The sequence below is a fragment of the Ascaphus truei genome, chromosome 7 (genome assembly GCF_040206685.1).
Source record: "Ascaphus truei isolate aAscTru1 chromosome 7, aAscTru1.hap1, whole genome shotgun sequence".
Taxonomy (NCBI): Eukaryota; Metazoa; Chordata; class Amphibia; order Anura; family Ascaphidae; genus Ascaphus; species Ascaphus truei.
Window position 1 is genome coordinate 9,891,800 of NC_134489.1, and position 13,816 is coordinate 9,905,615.

Below are 13,816 nucleotides of genomic sequence, written 5' to 3' on the forward strand. Positions count from 1 at the left end.
TTTCCAGCAGGCTCCATTGCCTTTCATGGCGCCCCCTGCAGGTGAGTCAGGGCCGCGTCTCCCCACGCGCATGCGCGGCCGGCTGGTCCATGGGATGCTGCAAAAAAAAGGATTCTGTGTATTCAGCAACGTCGGTGGATCGGTGAGAGGGGGGTGCAGGTGAGAGGGGGTGCAGGTGAAAGGGGGTGTGCAGGTGAGACGGGGGGTGCAGGTGAGAGGGGGGAACAATGTACACCGTGCAAAGTGCACACTGCAGCTTGCACTGCACCAATGTCGGGTGAGGAAGGTGCATTGAATACATGGGTTGGGGGAGGCTTTGTGGGGTTTGATATTGCAGAGCCCTGTGTAAGGTGCAAGGGATGGGGGGGTCAGGCCCCGGGGACCTCGTAGGGTGCACCCTCAGTGGGGTGCGATACATGGTGCACTGTGCATGGCCGGGGTGTGTAAGGTGTATGGGGGAGGGTCCTGGGACCGAGAATGACATCTTGCTGTAATAATGCTGGCCTGAATTCCTGCAGTGATATGTACGGAAGCGATACAGCGCAAAGTGAGTAGGACTGCATTATAATGAGTGACACTCACCTCACTATAAGGAGACTGCATTATAATGAGTGACCCTCACCTCACTATAAGGAGACTGCATTATAATGAGTGACACTCACCTCACTATAAGGAGACTGCATTATAATGAGTGACACTCACCTCACTATAAGGAGACTGCATTATAATGAGTGACACTCACCTCACTATAAGGAGACTGCATTATAATGAGTGACACTCGCCTCACTATAAGGAGACTGCATTATAATGAGTGACACTCACATCACTATAAGGAGACTGCATTATAATGAGTGACACTCACCTCACTATAAGGAGACTGCATTATAATGAGTGACACTCACATCACTATAAGGAGACTGCATTATAATGAGTGACACTCACATCACTATAAGGAGACTGCATTATAATGAGTGACACTCACATCACTATAAGGAGACTGCATTATAATGAGTGACACTCACCTCACTATAAGGAGACTGCATTATAATGAGTGACACTCACATCACTATAAGGAGACAGCATTATAATGAGTGACACTCACATCACTATAAGGAGACTGCATTATAATGAGTGACACTCACATCACTATAGGGAGACTGCATTATAATGAGTGACCCTCACCTCACTATAAGGAGACTGCATTATAATGAGTGACCCTCACCTCACCATAAGACTGCATTATAATGAGTGACACTGCCCTCACTATAAGGAGACTACATTATAATGAGTGACACGCACCTCACTATAAGGAGACTGCATAATAATGAGTGACACTCACCTCACTATAAGGAGACTGCATTATAATGAGTGACACTCACCTCACTATAAGGAGACTGCATTATAATGAGTGACCCTCACCTCACCATAAGAAGGCTGCATTATAATGAGTGACACTCACCTCACCATAAGACTGCATTATAATGAGTGACACTGCCCTCACTATAAGGAGACTGCATTATAATGAGTGACCCTCACCTCACTATAATGAGACTACATTATAATGAGTGACACTCACCTCACTATAAGGAGACTGCATTATAATGAGTGACACTGCCCTCACTATAATGAGACTGCATTATAATGAGTGACAATACCCTCACTATAAGGAGACTGCATTATAATGAGTGACCCTCACCTCACAATAAGGAGACTGCATTATAATGAGTGACCCTCACCTCACTATAAGGAGACTGCATTATAATGAGTGACCCCCACCTCACTATAAGGAGACTGCATTTTAATGAGTGACCCTCACCTTACTATAAGGAGACTGCATTTTAATGAGTGATATTGCTCTCACTATAAGGAGACTGCATTATAATGAGTGACACTCACCTCACTATAAGGAGACTGCATTATAATGAGTGGCACTCACCTCACTATAAGGAGACTGCATTATGAGTGACACTCACCTCACTATAAGCAGACTGCATTATAATGAGTGGCACTCACCTCACTATAAGGAGACTGCATTATAATGAGTGACACTCACATCACTATAAGGAGACTGCATTATAATGAGTGGCACTCACCTCACTATAAGGAGACTGCATTATAATGAGTGACACTCACATCACTATAAGGAGACTGCATTATAATGAGTGACACTCACATCACTATAAGGAGACTGCATTATAATGAGTGACACTCACATCACTATAAGGAGACTGCATTATAATGAGTGACACTCACATCACTATAAGGAGACTGCATTATAATGAGTGACACTCACATCACTATAAGGAGACTGCATTATAATGAGTGACACTCACATCACTATAAGGAGACTGCATTATAATGAGTGACCCTCACCTCACTATAAGGAGACTGCATTATAATGAGTGACCCTCACCTCACTATAAGGAGACTGCATTATAATGAGTGACCCTCACCTCACTATAAGGAGACTGCATTATAATGAGTGACACTCACATCACTATAAGGAGACTGCATTATGAGTGACACTCACATCACTATAAGGAGACTGCATTTTAATGCGTGATATTGCTCTCACTATAAGGAGACTGCATTATAATGAGTGACACTCACCTCACTATAAGGAGACTGCATTATAATGATTGGCACTCACCTCACTATAAGGAGACTGCATTATAATGAGTGGCACTCACCTCACTATAAGGAGACTGCATTATGAGTGACACTCACCTCACTATAAGGAGACTGCATTATAATGAGTGACACTCACATCACTATAAGGAGACTGCATTATGAGTGACACTCACCTCACTATAAGGAGACTGCATTATAATGAGTGGCACTCACCTCACTATAAGGAGACTGCATTATAATGAGTGACACTCACCTCACTATAAGGAGACTGCATTATAATGAGTGACACTCACATCACTATAAGGAGACTGCATTATAATGAGTGGCACTCACCTCACTATAAGGAGACTGCATTATAATGAGTGACACTCACATCACTATAAGGAGACTGCATTATAATGAGTGACACTCACCTCACTATAAGGAGACTGCATTATAATGAGTGACACTCACATCACTATAAGGAGACTGCATTATAATGAGTGACACTCACATAACTATAAGGAGACTGCATTATAATGAGTGACACTCACATCACTATAAGGAGACTGCATTATAATGAGTGACCCTCACCTCACTATAAGGAGACTGCATTATAATGAGTGACCCTCACCTCACTATAAGGAGACTGCATTATAATGAGTGACACTCACATCACTATAAGGAGACTGCATTATGAGTGACACTCACATCACTATAAGGAGACTGCATTTTAATGCGTGATATTGCTCTCACGATAAGGAGACTGCATTATAATGAGTGACACTCACCTCACTATAAGGAGACTGCATTATAATGATTGGCACTCACCTCACTATAAGGAGACTGCATTATAATGAGTGGCACTCACCTCACTATAAGGAGACTGCATTATGAGTGACACTCACCTCACTATAAGGAGACTGCATTATAATGAGTGGCACTCACCTCACTATAAGGAGACTGCATTATAATGAGTGACAGTCACATCACTATAAGGAGACTGTATTATAATGAGTGGCACTCATCTCACTGTAAGGAGACTGCATTATAATGAGTGACACTCACATCACTATAAGGAGACTGCATTATAATGAGTGACACTCACATCACTATAAGGAGACTGCATTATAATGAGTGACACTCACATCACTATAAGGAGACTGCATTATAATGAGTGACACTCACATCACTATAAGGAGACTGCATTATAATGAGTGACACTCACATCACTATAAGGAGACTGCATTATAATGAGTGACCCTCACCTCACTATAAGGAGACTGCATTATAATGAGTGACACTCACATCACTATAAGGAGACTGCATTATGAGTGATACTCACATCACTATAAGGAGACTGCATTATAATGAGTGACACTCACATCACTATAAGGAGACTGCATTATAATGAGTGACACTCACATCACAATCATATACACTGAGCTAATGTTAACTTGGTGTTACTCCTTGCAATAGCGTATGATTATATTTTTTCGGATGCTACCTGAAGGTGGGGTTATTCCCACCCACATACTATAGTGAGGCGGGGGGGGGGGGGCTTGCCCTGCTTATGTATGTGCTTGTTTGTTTATGGTGGGTACAGTGCTAACTGGGATAAGAGATCATTGGTACAAAAAAGAGGGATCTTTTTCTCTTTTTTTTGTATCAATATTCCCATCCACACCCTGAAATATAGAGAGAGGGTGACACTCACCGCACTACAAGGAGACAGCATTATACTGAGGGACACTCAACCCACTATAAGGAGACTGCATTGTTATGTGGGATACTTACCTCACTATAAGGAGACTGCCTTATTCCCACTGAGTGAGACTGATTTATTTACTATGGATAAGACTGCATTGTAATGAGTGCCACTCACTTCACAATAAGTAACAATGAGTGAGACCGTCTTGTAATGATTCATACTTACCTCAATATAAGGAGCCTGCATTGTAATGTGTGACACTCACCTCATTATAAACAAAATACTGGATTTTAATGAGTGGCACTCACCTCACAATAATTAGACAGCCTTCCGAAGAGTGGGACTACCTTGTAAAGAGTGAAACTACCCCACATACGTGACAGTGTTTTATTTCTAATAAAGAGACTGTCTTTCTGTGAGTAAAACTCAATTATAATAAATGGGATTGCCTTCTTTCTAATGGGAGACTGCCTTTCATGACCCAAGACTGGCTCCTAATGAGCGAGACTACTTTATTCTAAATGAGACTACCCTGTAACAAGTGAGACTCATTTCAATGAGCAAAATTCCCCTTCTTTTGAGTGAGGCTCTTCCAGTGAGCGAGACTCCGTTTTAATGAGTGAGGCTCTTCCAGTGAGCGAGACTCCATTTTAATGAGTGAAACTGTCTTTATCCTAACAAACTAGATTACCTTCCAGTGTCTGACACCTGGCCGAGTTGCAGCACCTAAGCAGTTTACGACGCCTGCATTTTACAGAATAAAATAGATTATTATTTATATTTTAACGAGTACACAAGCATTAACATTGTTCAGAAAAAGTTCTTGCAGAAAACACGTAACAATAGTAATGCACATTTATCTCTGCTTTAGTAACTATTTATTGTTATTTATTTTTCTATTTTTAGTTGAGTGAAGGATACAGAACCTGCTTATATCATTGAATGTGGGTTTGAATTGATCCTTTAATTTCCTTAGACCTATAACACTCTGCAGAATATATATATAACACTCATCAGAATATATATATTCTCTTCCCATGAGCGCTAAAGGCCATGTCTGTACATACTGTGCTATATGTATGCACACACAGCTGTCTCTCACACATACTAATACGCCTTGTTTTTCCATCCCTATACACCAATAGGGACCACATAGTATCTACACACACTTTTAGTTGTGCTACAAACTCTCACATTTCCACACCCACCCACACCATTTATATCCACTCCCACTCCACACACACCTTTTGTAAAGCACTGTATATACTGTGGGCTCGCCATTCATTTTTATTCACACTGATACACATACACACTCTTTCTTCACTTGCTTTCAGGAACCTTTTGACACCTCTAGCCATTAAACACATCCACACCGGTGGAAGGACCAGCACAGATAACATTCCAAGAGACACTGTTTTTAAGTATACCTTTTGCTTGCTTCATTCATTGTAACATCGCTGGAAGAAGAGATCAGTGTATCTCGAAAGCTCGCACAAATAAAAGCATTTCGTTAGCCACAGAACGGTATCATCTATTTATTTTTTGATTATATATATATATATATATATATATATATATATATATATATATTTTGTCTAATATTATACTGTTTTACCTAATATTTCCAAATAAATAGAATAGTTATTAGTTTATGGGTCAATTTATTAATATTAAACAGAAAAGAGGTTGGCTTGCAGACTTTGCGTTGTATGGAATAGCGGGTGCTCAGTCCTTGCAGAAACTGCTTCTGCATAGATCCATTGATCCTTGAAAGACGATGGCACACTAGTCTTGCAAAATAAAACGTAATTGTAGTTAATATGTCAAAGTTTCGGTGTATTAATAGACGTTCATCAGGACATAAAAAAAGATTTACCTTACACCTGCTGTACAAACCAGAAGTCTTCGAATGTCTCTCCGCTATATCATCCTGGATGGCCCTCCGGCGACTCAAACTTAACATGTCAAAGACTGAGCTCCTCATACTTCCTCCAAAGCCTGGCCACACTGCCCCTTCTACATTACTGGTGGCAGTACTATCATACACCCAGTATCACAAGCCCGCTGCCTAGGGGTCACACACTTGACTTCTCCCTCACATTCTCCTCTCACATTCACAATTTAGCTAAAACCTGTTGTTTTTTTACCTCTGTAACATTGCAAATATACGCCCTTTCCTCTTTCCCTCTACTGCTAAAACTCTTATGCAGATCCTCATTCTCTCCCGTCTCGACTACTGTAATCTCCTGCTGTCCGGCCTTTCTACCTCTCACCTGTCTCCCCTACAATCGATCCTAAATGCTGCTGCTAGAATCACTCTACTCTTTCCTAGATCTGTCTCGGCGTCTTTCCTGCTGAAATCCATCTCCTAGCTTTCTATTACACTCTGTATCACTTACTCAATTCTCCTCACATTTAAGGCTATACACTGTTCTGCCCCTCCTTACATCTCAGCCCTAATTTCTCGCTATGCACCATCCCGACTCGTATTCTTATCAAGGATGTCTTCTCTCTACCCCTTTTGTATCTAAAGCCCTCTCCCGCCTTAAACCGTTCTCACTTACAGCCCCACACCTCTGGAATGTCCTTCCCTCTTGATATTTATCCACCTTTAGGACCTTCCTTAAAACACACCTCTTCAAGGAAGCACATGGGCAGCTCCGCTGGCTGATTCTATACATCTCATATGCACTGACCTTAAGCCCTTGCAGACACACTTAACGTAACCAACTGTCTGTAAATTCTCCCTACTTACCACTTGGATTGTAAGCTCTTCGGGGCAGGGACTCTCTTTCCTAATGTTACTTTCTTGTCTGAAGCACTTATTCCCAATCCCACTATGTGTTATAATATTTTGCCACATGTATTACTGCTGTGAAGCGCTATGCACCTGGATGGTGCTTATATAAATAAAGATATACATACTGTAAAAACAAGAAAGAAAGCACACGCTCCATAATACATACAAGTTTAAAAAATGTCAAAGAGATGTAATAAATGTAAAAAGTGATACACAGTACACTCGTGTAGGTATGATGAGAGCAGTAAATGCTAATAAAACACAGAATCCCTCTAGTGTGGCAATAAACAAAGGCGTTCTGTGGTGTAATACCTGGAGGCACCGCTCCTCTCGTACCAGTCATAGAGTCTGTGGTTCGATGGAGTTCATATAAAGTCCCATAGCATGGTAGGCAACTGGTCTGTACTCCGTCAAGTATTTTCAACAGACGGGAAATCGCAATAGGCAGCCGCCTTCACTGCGTTCCAACAGATCTTAATGGGAGATGGAAACTTTAACCACAGTCCTTACCGGTGCATGCCAGCAAGCAGGACCCATACACCAGATATACATACATACATTTACACCAAAACGTTGATATATTAAGTAAAATTAAGTTTGTATTTGCAAGACTGGTGTGCCATCTACTATGAAGAATCTGTTTGATAAAAATATATAGATATTCATCTCCAAAACAACATAGTAATGCCATAGTTATCATCATCACCCTCAAGAGAGGAGACAAAGAAAACCTGAAGAACTACAGACCAATTAGTCTACTTCCAAATCACTTACAGGATGTTTATGAAGATTCTCCCTAATGGGCTACAACAGACCCTGGACTGTGCCCAGCCTAGTGAACAAGCGGGGTGTTGCAGTGGATACAATCCAATGGACCACATCCAAGTCATATAGAAAGTAATTTCCCGAAGTATGGAATACGATATATCAGTCAGTTTAGGATTCGTAGATCCAAGAGAAGTTTTCGATCAGTGTATTCTGTCCGTGCTCACGTATGGATGTGAAACTTGGACCCTAAATGTGAAGATAATTCAGAAGCTTCAGACAAGGCAAAGAAGTATGTAGAGATGTATGCTGGGTATTTACCCGAAGAGAAAAAATAATGAATGGGTTTGAAACCAAACAGAAGTCTGTGACATCATCACAAGCGTGACAATATTAAAATGGCGACGGGCTGCACATATCAAAAGAAGAAATAGCCATTGGTGGACAAAGATGATACTCGACTGGATTCCAAGAGAGATTAAAAAACCAAGACAACCACCAAAGTAAGAAGATGGGAGGATGAAATCAGAAGATTTGTTGGAGCAACGTGTAGTAGAGAGGCTTGCAACCGGAGTACCTGGAAGACCCTTGGGGAGGCTTCACCGAACTTGGATAAAGGACACAGCACACAAAGTATATATATATATATATATATATATATATATATATATATATATATATAATTTAAGTTATGGTGGGTGAAAAAGTGACTAAAAACCCTCCACCGTATAGCATATAGCATAGAAAAATATTACTTGTGAGCACATTCACATGTCTTAGACAGGTCTGCAACCCTGCCTTTCACCATTATCACCAAGCATACAGTGCTCCCACTGCAGCAAGGGATTCTGGGAAATGACATGCAAATGAGCACACAGTGCCTGTATACTAGGTGATAATGGTGAAAAGCAGGGTTGCAGACCTGTCTAAGACATGAAGCAGCATGGTGAGAGTAGAAGGAGAAATAGCCGCACTCTTCCTTCAAAAGATCAAAGATCATTTATTGCAATTTCGGTGAGACAAAAGTTAGCACAACGTTTCGGGGACCGGTGTAAACCCTTCCTCAGTTTTACCTGATGCACTGACGTAATGGGTGAAAACAGAGCACAGCCAACAATGTAATGACACAATTAGATATCCAGGTTACCGCTTGATAAAATGCACCCGCACGAAACGCATAGGTGCGTTTCATCTGCCGTTCTTTAAAGAGCTGGCAACTAAATCAACGTTTTTGCGTTTGCCCTGGATACCTTATTTTTCCATGACATTGTCGGCTGCGCTCCGTTTTCACCCATTACTTTCTGGATTTCTTACCTCACGGGTTGGGCTGCATGCCCTGGATGTGCTGTACTGTCCTGTGACTAAGCTGACAGTTAATGGGCAATATCCCTTTACGTTAATTACTCTTTTACAGCAATTATCAATGCACTTTTAAGCCTAATTGGGAATATACTGTGTGCCACATAATGTGGTTGGCAGGTGGACACCACTAGGCGCATATCCCTCCCAGGTGCACTATATATGGAACTTTGTCACTCTGGACACTCATTACGTTATCCGGATATTGATGGACTTAGATATTCATATTTTGGATAGAGGTTACATGCGATTTTGAGCACCATTTCTCATTTAAATACAGTGTATATTATCTGATGCACTGATCTGATTAACACTGGTCCCCCAAACGTTGTGCTATCTTTTGTCTCACCGAAATTGGAATACATTTATCTGCTGATCTTTTGAAAGAAGAGTACAGCTATTTCTCCTTGTCCTTTCACTGCGAATATATGTGGGCCATTGGGGAGCGGGAACGCACCTCAAAACAATTCTCTGAAAAACAATCCAAAGGAACAACAGGAGTGCAGGGCGGGCGCTTTTGCATTATTGGCATTAAAGCAGCATTCCCGCTGAATTTAAGTATAACTCCTCCGGAGCTGAACGGCGCTATTTAAAGAAATCCCGGTTTCCGAGATAGTTATCGGTTCAGTTGCTGGCGTTACTTTCCTTCTTCCCGGGATGATGCTGTGCCTTCCTATTGGCTCATGGGACCCGCGAGATTTGGTGACCATTTTGATTTTCCCGGAAGGGAAAGGAAACACCGGCAACTAAACCAGTTGGACCCCCAGTTCGAAGTTTGTAAAAAAAATAAAAATATGTGACCAGTTGGGGGGAGGGGGAGCGGGGGCTGGCGGGACTGCTGCTTTTAAGATGGCTACCTCATTGCGTCCTCTTAGTAGCGAGATATTCCTCTCTGAGGCTGTCATGTTGGCAGATTTCTGTTTTTAAGACCTAAATTGAAAGGTCTAAAATCTCCTATAAAAAAAGGGGTCATAGACGCCAACATTACTAATAGTAATAACACTAGTATTATTTTTTAATAGGTCAGGTCTCCAAAAAGGACAAACCAGATAAATGGTTATTAATAAACTAACCTATAAACTATTAACTAATAAACTATTTTATAAACTATTAACTAATCTGTTCATTTGGGAGAGGGAGCGGCTCAGTGAGTAAAGACACTGACTGGCACCGAGTTTGCAGCAGGGAACCCGGTGTCAGCTCCTTGTGACCTTGGGCAAGTCACTTTATCTCCCTGTGCCTCAGGCACCAAACACATAGATTGTAAGCTCCGCGGGGCAGGGACCTGTGCCTGCAAAATGTCTCTGTAAAGCGCTACGTATAACTAGCAGCGCTATACAAGAACATGCTATTATTATTATTATTTGAGAGAAAAAAACAAACGAAAAATACTAGTTAACGTAGCCATTGAATAATTGGCCAGTTAAATAAGTAAATGAATATAGTATAATGGTATAAAATCGTTAATTGATTAAACGATAACTTTATTAAAATAAATTGGCATTGTCAAATCATGTAAAAAAAAAAAGAATATGATGAATTACTTGTTTCTGAGTTTATATATGTAAAAATACAGACTGCAACATGTATAAACTATTTCAAGGGAGTCGGGTCCAGGGTTAGTTAATCATCCATTGTAGCCCAATTAAAGATTTTACATCACTTTTAAAACCACAAAAACATTAAATTTTTCTCAGTCCTATTTACACGTACTGTCATTATTGCAACACTTTAATTACACATGTAAATGTAAAATGGAGTGGTAATTAGGTCATTAATTTCGGCTTGCAATCAGTTTTGAGGGGTTTGAAATGGATACATTGATAAATACAATGAATACATTGATACGCCCGCCGCACCCTGCATCATATGGAGAGAAGGTTGAGTAAAAAGGGGGTTTCTGCTTTTTGCTCCCTTCATTTTTCCACCTCACCAAAGGTCCGTTTATCGCACCCGCGTTAACGATGGTTCAAGTCGGTGTCATTTAATGCCGAATTGTGTGTTAACCTGCAGTGGTCCTTAGTGAATAAGCCCCGGAGAGCTTTACGTGGTGTTAGGCATGTTAGCCCAGTAGAACTGGAAATAAGTGAGCGCAGTTCAATAGTATGTAATATTTGCCTATCGTGTAAATGTATTGTGTTAGTCCAAATACAAAAGCTATTGTCCACAATGTAATTATTTTCTCAATTTTGCACAACCATATAAGGCAAAGGGAAATTCTCTGTATGTATGTATGTATGTATGTATGTATGTATGTATGTATGTCTGTATGTATGTATGTATGTATGTATGTATGTCTGTTTGTCTTTATTTATGTAGCACCCACAGCTGTACTTAGCGATTTACAAAAGAGACAATACAGTACAGGGAATTATAATACAATAAGTGCAACAAAGAAAATCAGACAGTAGGAAAGGAAATCCCTGCCCCGGAGAGCTTACAGTCTAAGTGGTACAGTATGTTGGGAGACTTACAGAGACAGCAGGTGAGGGAATAAGTGCAGTAGATGGCAGTGCTTGGCCACAATGGTTGGTAGGGGCGACTGAGTTTGGGACAGCAGCCATGAGTCCAGGCTATTGGGATGCTGCAGACCAAGCAATATCCTACCTGTGTGTGTGTGTTTTATTTAAAAAAAAAAATCAGTTCTGTACTATGAGAAAATACTTGTAGCATTAAAAAAAAAGAAACAACTCTGAATGACATTTTTAATGTATTGTATCTAGTGACTGCCTGGTCACATGATCTTCCCCACAGAACTTTGCATCTTTGGTCCTTTTCTGCTGCGCTGAGAGCCATTTAGTGAATCCCCGAGCCGAATCTTCGCCGATCGATCACAGGAGAATGGATTGATCAGCAACTTAGCTAATTGCTTATCATTGTGTGTATTGGGGGGGGGGGGGGGGGGCAGCTTGAACGGCTGCTTCAGTAATGCTGGATTACGCTCTCTGTGTGGACACTGTGGGAATATGCTGAGTGAGACTCTTGCAATACATAGTCCCTATTTAATATGCAGCAACGTTGTTAATGCTTAGTTGTTGAACTATTAACTTGACTTGTATTGAAATGAACACTTCTCCGGTGAGGCGGTAATGCCTTCCCAGAATATTGAGCAAGGGCTCTTTGCGGGCGCTGATGCTACAAATGAGTGGGACTGCATCCCATCGAGTGACACTCACCCCAAAGAGTTGGCAGGTCAGCCGAGAAGAAGTATTTTTTGTCTCATATGTATGTTATGTGCCTTTCCAGCTCAGCAGCACATTTGTACTAAAGAATAAAGCAGAATCAGACCATCGGAAGAAGCATTTACCTTCCCAAACTGAACCGAGCTGCAGAGATGCTACACAGAGCACTGGCACTCAGCTTGCATGAAATGCCTAACGTGTGAACAATCGCCAATACAAGGACAAAAAGGCTAGCAAATGGATCTATAGAAAGGTATAACCAACAAAAAAAATCATTATAAGTCACAAAAAGACAGAAGCGACTGATACAACTCCCCAGTATTCTGAAATGATTGATGTGTCAGAAAATATAGTTATTTAATGAATACAAATGATAGCATAGTACTGTTTGAAAAGCTCAGCAGAATAAGGCCCACATTTACTTTGCATCATAATTACTGCAAAGGGGCATGTGCTTCAAATTACAGGCATACCCCGCATTAACGTACGCAATGGGACCGGAGCGTGTATGTAACTATGTAACACAGGCATACCCCGCATTAACGTACGCAATGGGACCGGAGCCTGTATGTAACTATGTAACACAGGCATACCCCGCATTAACGTACGCAATGGGACCGGAGCCTGTATGTAACTATGTAACACAGGCATACCCCGCATTAACGTACGCAATGGGACCGGAGCGTGTATGTACCTATGTAACACAGGCATACCTCGCATTAACGTACGCAATGGGACCGGAGCGTGTATGTAACTATGTAACACAGGCATACCCCGCATTAACGTACGCAATGGGACCGGAGCGTGTATGTAACTATGTAACACAGGCATACCCCGCATTAACGTACGCAATGGGACCGGAGCGTGTATGTACCTATGTAACACAGGCATACCCCGCATTAACGTACGCAATGGGACCGGAGCGTGTATGTAACTATGTAACACAGGCACACCCCGCATTAACGTACGCAATGGGACCGGAGCATGTATGTAACTATGTAACACAGGCATACCCTGCATTAACATACGCAATGGGACCGGAGCGTGTATGTAACTATGTAACACAGGCATACCCCGCATTAACGTACGCAATGGGACCGGAGCATGTATGTAACTATGTAACACAGGCATACCCCGCATTAACGTACGCAATGGGACCGGAGCATGTATGTAACTATGTAACACAGGCATACCCCGCATTAACGTACGCAATGGGACCGGAGCGTGTATGTAACTATGTAACACAGGCAGACCCCGCATTAACGTACGCAATGGGACCGGAGTATGTATGTAACTATGTAACTCAGGCATACCCCGCATTAACGTACGCAATGGGACCGGAGCGTGTATGTAACTATGTAACACAGGCATACCCCGCATTAACGTACG

General features: G+C 41.6%; 1 protein-coding gene across 5 annotated transcripts in view; it reads left to right on the forward strand.

The window, feature by feature from the left end:
- The first annotated feature begins 71 nt into the window (after positions 1-71).
- SPTBN4 (spectrin beta, non-erythrocytic 4) overlaps positions 72-13,816 on the forward strand; it is a 133,654-nt gene continuing 119,909 nt past the window's right edge. For 4 of the 5 annotated variants that reach the window (XR_012802532.1, XR_012802533.1, XM_075606983.1 and 1 more), the window contains exons 1-2: positions 72-159; positions 12,492-12,680. The gene's annotated coding sequence lies outside the window, so the exon portion shown is untranslated. The remainder of the gene's footprint in view (positions 160-12,491; positions 12,681-13,816) is intronic. The other variant, XM_075606984.1, reaches the window with a different exon arrangement.